Source organism: Mandrillus leucophaeus, unplaced genomic scaffold (assembly GCF_000951045.1).
Source record: "Mandrillus leucophaeus isolate KB7577 unplaced genomic scaffold, Mleu.le_1.0 Scaffold401, whole genome shotgun sequence".
In the NCBI taxonomy this organism is placed as follows: Eukaryota; Metazoa; Chordata; class Mammalia; order Primates; family Cercopithecidae; genus Mandrillus; species Mandrillus leucophaeus.
The window spans coordinates 1877610-1883243 of NW_012104266.1; positions in this window are offsets into that span (position 1 = coordinate 1877610).

The window sequence follows — 5634 nt, forward strand, 5'->3', positions numbered from 1 at the left end:
AAAAAAAAAAAAAAAAAAAAAAGCAAGCACTTTTACATATATGTATTCTCGTGAAAACTCTTTGAAACAGGTTCTATTTTTATTTCTCTTTTAAGGATGATAAAACAGACTCAAAGAGGCTAAGTCACTTGCCCAAGATCAAACGGCTAGTAAGTGACAAAGCCTGGCTTTCAAACCAAGCCGTCTGGCTTCAAAGTCCACACTCCTAACCAGCCCACCCTTCTGTCTCTGGGAACACGTTTTATTTTGTGAATACCCTTCCTGCCTCCAACTGGATTTGAAAAGACCACGATATGAATTAAGGTGCTGAGGACACCCAGTCCGGGACCTGGTGATGGGCTCTGGAGTGGAGCACTGAGACAGCGCAGGGGCTGGGGTGAGAACCACGGCAGGGCGTCTTCCTGGAGCCAGGGAGTGTGGGAGTGCCTCAGACACTCTGCAGTTACCGAGGACAGCAGGTCTAGGGGTCAGAAACTAGAGGTGGTTACCAAGGAAACTAACAGTGCAGTAAAGCTCTGTCTAGTTCTAAAAAAAAAAAAAAAAAAAAGCAAACGATATTTTTGAAAAGTTAAGGCTGGGTGTGGTGGCTCACGGCTGTAATCCCAGCACTTTGGGAGGGCAAGGCGGGTGGATCACCTGAGGTTGGGAGTTCGAGACCAGTCTGACCAACATGGAGAAACCCCATCTGTACTAAAAATACACAATTAGCCAGGCATGGTGGCACGCGCCTGTAATCCCAGCTACTCAGGAGGCTGAGGCAGGAGAATTGCTTGAACCCGGGAGGTGGAGGTTGCAGTGAGCCAAGATCGTGCCATTGCACTCCAGCCTGGGCAGCAAGAGTAAAACTCCTTCTCAAAATAAATACGTAAATAAATAAAAATAAAAAGTCAATTTTTTTTCAAGGATGGCTTAGGACAAACCCTCCTTGAGACTCAGATGAACTTTTAGCATATTTGCTAGTGAGTAGTGGTCTTTCACATAACTGGAAAGTATTTAGCCATTACCATAGCTTATAAAATAGCTAGAGAAGCGCTTTCATCTGAAGAGGCACAGGGTAATGGGATGGTCGAAGAGGATGGCTGTGGCGCCGGCAGGGAAGGTGAGTCTGGAAGAGGGGAGATGGTATGGGGGCAGGTAGGTTCAGGGAGACCCGTTAGAGGGCAGGAGGGTGTTAGCTGAAGTGGAAGTAGCAGGGTGGCCGAAAGCGGAGAGAGGAGGCGATAAAGAGCTGAATCCACAGGATTGACTGGCCATCCCCAGGCCAGTCTGCCTCTAGCGGGTGAGGATGGCACTCACCGTGACCCATTGGCTTGCCCTCTGGCCGTCATGCCAGGTCAGAGAAACCATGCACAAAAGGAATCTGTTCACTTTCACTGAACCTCAACTTATTTAAGAAGGAACCTTCACCTTCTCACAAAAGACTACCTCCTGTCACTGCTATCACTATCCCCAAACACGAATGGTCTGCAGGACACGCTTTGGCAAACACCAGCCCAGAGAATGGAGGCTGTTCTCCTGGCCTGGCCATTAAGGCCTTCCATGATCTGGCCCCAGCCTCCAGGCCAGCCCGATTCTCCACTCTGTCTTGTGCATTCTATATTCCAGCCGAACTGGGCCGCATGCTGTTGTAGACCTGCTCCAAGCTTCCACTGCTTGGCTGGTCTGTCTGCCCGAGTCCCACCCACCATCCAGGACTTAGAGATGCAGCTCAGAGCCACAAAGGCATAAAAAGTATCTTTAACTGGACTCTGTGGCTCTGCCTGAGGGCCCCAGGTGACGGGGCAGGACACAAAGGAAAGATGAGGAGACCCAGGGGAGGAAGCAGGAAGTTTCGGTACCCTATGACTGCCTTCCAAATATAGAACTAAGTTGAAGCGATTCTGCAGGGCAAGTCTCTGACTAGAAGTGTCCTTTGCCATCTGATCCCCTGCCTCCAAATTTCTTACCCTCAGAATCATTAGTCAATGATTTCCCAAACTCCACTGGGAATCAGTGAACAACTGTCGTAGAAAGGACAAGGCAGGCTCTAGTGAATTCCAATGGGAGTTCAATTGGGTACAGGAACCATGTAGCATGGTAGTAGTAAATGGGCTTTGTTTGGTGTCAGACCCGCCTAGGTCTCAATCCCAATCCCATATCGACCAATTCATAGCTGTGTGATTTGGACAAATCACTTCACTTCTCTGAGCCTCAGTTTCCTTGTGTACAAAGTAGAGATGACACCTACTTTATATGATAATAATGAAATGGTTGTTGAGAGCATTACATGAGATTAATTTGGGTAAATAACCTGGTGAAATGCCTTGCCTTCTCTGATCACCCACTGTAAAATACACCCTGCATCCCTCTCTATCCTTTTGGCCCATTATATATACGTGTATATATATGTGTGTGGGTGTGTGTGTATGTGTGTGTGTGTGTGTGTGTGTGTATATATATATATATATATTTTTTTTTTTTTCCTGAGACAGAGTCTTGCTATGTAGCCCAGGCTGGAGTGCAGTGGTGCAATCTTGGCTCACTGCAACCTCCGCCTCCCAGGTTTAAGCAATTCTCCTGCCTCAGCCTCCTGAGTAGCTGGGATTACAGGTGCATGCCACCACACCCGGCTAATTTTTTATATTTTTAGTAGAGACGAGGTTTCACCATGTTGGCCAGGCTGGTCTCAAACTCTTGACCTCAGGTGATCCACCCATCTCGGCCTCCCGAAGTGCTGGGATTTACAGGTGTGAGCCACTGTGCCTGGCCCATTTTATATTCTTTATAGCATTCATCACTACCTGCTACTTATTTGCTTATTTGTTTATTGATTGATTATTTCACTAGAATATACTTTTCACAAGAGATATAATTTGGGTTTTATAAATCACTATATCACCAGGGCCTTGAATCATTTCTGATGCATAGTAGGTGCTCATTCAACAAATACATTTTTATTTATTTAAATATTCAATAAATAGGCTGGGTGCAGGCGCTCATGCCTGTAATCCCTGCACTTTGGGAGGCCGAGGCGGGCAGATCACTTGAGGTCAGGAGTTTGAGACCAGCCTAGATGACATGGTGAAACTGTCAGAGGTATTTAAACAAGACAACTCCATTTTGAACAGGGGCTGGGTAAGATAAGGCTAAGACCTGCTGGGCTGCACTCCCAGGAGGTTAAGGCATTCTTAGTCAGAGGATAAGAGGTCAGCATAAGATACAGGTCATAAAGACATTGCTGATACAACAGGTTGCAGTAAAGAAGCCGACTAAAATCCATCAATACTAAGATGGCGACAAGAGTGACCTCTGGTTGTCCTCACTGTTCCTCTCCCACCAGTGACAGTTTACAAATGCCATGGCAATGTCAGGAAGTTCCCCTATAAGGTCTAAAATGGAGAGGCAGGAATAATCCACACTACTTATTTTAACATATCATCAAGAAATAGGGCCAGGCTCGGTGGCTCACACCTATAATCCCAGCACTTTGAGAGGCTGAAGAGGGTGGATCACCTGAGGTCAGGAGTTCAAGACCGGCCTGGCCAACATGGCGAAACCCTGTCTCTACTAAAAATACAAAAATTAGCTGGGCATGGTGGTGGCTACCTGTAATCCCAGCCACTTGGGAGGTTGAGGCAAGAGAATCGCTTGAACCCAGGAGGCAGAGGTCACAGTGAGCCGAGACTGCGCCTCTGCACTCCAGTCTGGGGGACAGAGGGAGACTCCGTCTCAAAAAAAATAAAAAATTAAAATTAAAAAATAAAATAAATAAAAATAAAAATGGGCAACCAGCAGCCCTTGGGGCTGCTCTGCTTATGGAGTAGCCGTTCTTTTATTCCTTTATTTTCCTAATGTGCTTTCACTCTACTCTATGGACTCACCTTGAATTCTTTCTTGCACGAGATCCAAGAACCCTCTCTTGGGGTCTGGATCGGGACCCCTTTCCGGTAACAAAACTTCATCTCTACAAAAAATACAAAAAATTAGCCAGATGTGTTGATGTGAACCTATAGTCCCAGCTACTCAGGAAGCTGAAGCGGGAGGATCACCTGAGCCTGGGAGGCAGAGGTTGCAAAGAGCCGTGATGGCACCACTGCACCCCAGCCTAGGCAACAGAGTGAGATTGCCTCAAAATAAATAAATAAATATTCAATAAATAATTCTTTATTGGAATGAGTTAGAAAATGAATAAATAGTCTCATGCATAAAGGTCTTGCACACATACAATCTGCGGTGCTGAGAGCTTGGTTCGTGGCGGCTGGCTAAGGTGTGACCTATCGCAGGGTGTGTTCTATGGAGCACTTGTCTGGGGCCTGTATTTGAAAAACAATGCCCATTAGCATAGGAAAGTTTTCAGGACATTCTGCTATAGACAGAGTCACCAAACTCATTTGGTCACTGTATTAGCTTCCTGAGGCTACCGTAACAAATCACCCCAAACTGGGTGGCTTAAAATAACAGAAATTTATTATCTCAAAGTTCTGAAGGCTGAAAGTCCAAAATCAAGGTGCCAGCAGGGCCATGTTCCCTCCAGAAGCTCTAGGGGAGAATCTATTCTTCACCTCTTGTAGCATCTGGCAGCTGCTGGCTGTCATTCCTGGGTTTGTGAGAGCATCACTCCAGGTTCTGCCTTCATCTTCATGGGGGCGCTCCCTCTTCTGGGTGTCTGCTCTCTCTTTGTCTCTCCTTTATAAGGACACACTTGTGAGGCCATTTAAGTCCTATCCAGATAATCCAGGATAGTCTCCTCATGGCCAAGTATTTAACTTCATTACATCTGTAAAGACCCTTTTCCCTAAATAAAGCAGCATTCACAGGTTTCAGGGGTTAGTACCAGACTTATCTTTGGGAGCCATTATCAGCCACTAACTACTGTCACTAACTACTGTGTTTTTCCCAGCTCCCCTGCACTCTCTACAGAATATATTCTGAGAAATGTTGACTTGAGGAAATGGGCTTTTAGAAAGAATGGGGTGGAGATGGGAATAGAGTACAGGAGGAAACAATTTCTCAGAAATTTCAAAGAATGCTACACTTGCCAGACCTCCTCAGGATGGGAGGGATGGGGCTGGATATCGACCAAGTGCTGCTGCTGATTCTTTTTGTGTGTCAAGGACTAGGACCCACAGCGCACAAAGACATGGAGAGGTAATTATGCCTGATAGAGAGCAATGAGGACGCAGTGCTTCTCGTTTAATTAGGCCGGAGAGAGTGTCTGGCTCTGGGTAGTTTTCAAGAGCTCTCTAGGTAATTGTAATGCACATCAAGAGTGGAAAGCCACTAGACAATAGTGCTGAGGCAATGAGAATTTCAAAACAGCTGTTAATGAATATTATCTTTAAGAGTAGTAACAAGTTTCATAACATTGTCATCAATAATTAACCCTCTTGACCTTCTCAATGAGATAATAATGAATGTGAAAGACCAAGAGCACTGGCTGTTCTGGGGAGAAAGTCTCAGCAAGCATGAGGGGCAGTGAAAAGCACAAGAGAAAAAGGGTGCCTGGAGCCACTGATGTTCCACAGCCTTGGCCCCTACATGGAGACTACAGGGCCAGGGGCGGCGGAGACGTAGGGGACCAGCAAGAGCTGCCAGGAGTTGCCTGGAAGAAGAAAGAGATGTTCTTCATTGTTGTTGTTTGTTAGTTTCTGTTTC